This window comes from Octopus bimaculoides, chromosome 29 (assembly GCF_001194135.2).
Source record: "Octopus bimaculoides isolate UCB-OBI-ISO-001 chromosome 29, ASM119413v2, whole genome shotgun sequence".
In the NCBI taxonomy this organism is placed as follows: Eukaryota; Metazoa; Mollusca; class Cephalopoda; order Octopoda; family Octopodidae; genus Octopus; species Octopus bimaculoides.
This window is the reverse complement of record NC_069009.1, coordinates 6,379,399-6,381,852: the sequence shown is the minus strand read 5'-3', so window position 1 is coordinate 6,381,852 and position 2,454 is coordinate 6,379,399.

The window sequence follows — 2,454 nt, the reverse complement described above, 5'->3', positions numbered from 1 at the left end:
TTTATTGAGCGAAAACACCTAAAAGCTCCACGAGGCTCTGGCAAGGGGATGGTGGCGAACCCTGCTGTACTCTTTCCACCACAACTTTCTCTCACTGTTACTTCCTGTTTCTGTTGTGCCTGTAATTCAAAGGGTCAGCCTTGTCACACTCTCTGTCACGCTGAATCTCCCCGAGAACTACGTTAAGGGTACACATGTCTGTGGAGTGCTCAGCCACTTGCACGTTAATTTCACGAGCAGGCTGTTCCGTTGATCAAATCAACTGGAAATCTCGACGTCGTAAACAACGGAGTGCCAACAACAACAACATTCAAATTCCACTGAAGTCCATTTTGTTGTTTGTCCTTTCGGGGGTCCATAAAATAAGTACCAGTTGAACACTAGGGCCGATGTAATCGATTTACTCCCTGCCCCCAAATTACTGGCCTTGTGCCAAAATCTGAAAGCAATAAAATGAAAATTTAACACAGCAGACTGGCAGAATTGTTAGGATACAGGGCAAAATGCTTAGCAGCAATTTTGTCTGTCTTCATGTTCTGAGTCTCAAATCTGCTAGGGTCCACTTGGCCTTTCATCCTTTCACAGTTGATAAAATAAGTACCAGCTGAGCACTGGGATCAATGTTTAATCAAGATAATATTTCCCCTCGTTAAGGTAGTAAGCTGGCAGAATCATTAGCACGCTGGGCGAAATGCTTAGCGGCATTTTGCCTCTCCTTACGTTCTGAGTTCAAATTCCGCCAAGGTCGACTTTGCCTTTCATCCTTTCGGGGTCAATTAAATAAGTACCAGTTATGCACTGGGTCAATATAATTGACTTAACCCGTTTGTCTGTCCTTGTTTGTCCCCTCTGTGTGTAGCCCCTTGTGGACAGTAAGGAAATAAGAAACATTAGCTCAGCCTTTCATCCTTTCGGGGTCGATTAAATAAGTACCAGTTATGTACTGAAGTCGATATAATCGACTTAATCCGTTTGTTTGTCCTTGTTTGTCCCCTCTGTGTTTGGCCCTTTGTGGGCAGTAAAGAAATAAGAAACGTTAGCATGCCAGACAAAATGCTTAGGGGCATTTCATCCAATTTGCTTTTCATCCTTTGAGGGTCATTGAAATAAGTATCAATTGAGCCCTGTGGGTCAAAGTAATTGACTTAGTCTGTAGCCCAAAATTGGTGGCTGTGTGCCAAAATTTGAAACCAATATAATTGATATTCTTCTTCTTCTTCTTCTTCTTCTTCTTCTTCTTCTTCTTCTTCTTCTTCTTCTTCTTCTTCTTCTTCTTCTTCTTCTTCTTCTTCTTCTTCTTCTTCTTCTTCTTCTTCTTCTTCTTCTTCTTCTTCTTCTTCTTCTTCTTATTATTATTATTATTATTATTATTATTATTATATTCAAAATGAATATTCGTAGAGATGTTATTATTATTGTTATTATTATCAGCAGAAAATCTAAATAATTGATAATAACAATAACGTTAGTGGCAGCAAACAATATTGGCATTAAACAGCTATACAATAAATTCCTAATTATATTAGAGGGTGCAGGTGGCATGTAAAAAGCACCCACTGCACTCTCGCAGTGGTTGGCGTTAGGAAGGGCATCCAGCTGTAGAAACCTTGCCAGATCAGAATAGAGACTGGTGCAGCCTATTGGCTTGCCAGTCATCAGTCACACTGTCCAACCCATGCCAGCATGATAAGTGGACATTAGATGATGATAATGATGATGATGGTACACAAAGCACCAGCTTGCTAGAAAGTGCAAGTAAACACCACCAATTGAACCACCAATCTTACTGAAAATATGGAATGGACCAACAAAAATCAGTGGAACAGTGGAATTTAACATATTTTCTCTGATTTTGAACTCTTGCTAAAGCCTCAATTCTCCTCAGCAGGTCTTGCTCTGCCTAAAATGAAATATATTGAAATATATATATATTTGCATGAGAGTTGGAGGTTGGGAAACCAACCAACTAAGGGATAGTACCTATCCAATATACTGCTGGTAGTGTACCCAATTAACCCTAACCCTAACCCTAATACCCAAGTGCTGGTTATTGCATGGCAATTTTGCAATTATTCCCTTTTCATTTTGGAATAAATAGACATAATAGAATGTCTACTGGCTGATGTATGACATTTTTCTATCCCCTCCATTTTCTTTTGTCGTATATATATATATATATTTATATATATATTTATATATATATATATAAGGTTATGAAGGTTATTGGATTCAACCAAATCCAAAGATACAGGTAATACCGAGTAAGTGTTGTATACCAGCTAGTTTTGCCCCTGTCGTTGTATAAACATGAGTGGGGAATATAACATAGGTCGTGTATTAGCGTTTGGTCTCTTTATCCACAAAATATATTTCTAGCTTTGCCATTGGTCTCTTTATCCTTTTCTCTCTTTATACATACATATATATATATATATATATATATATATATATATA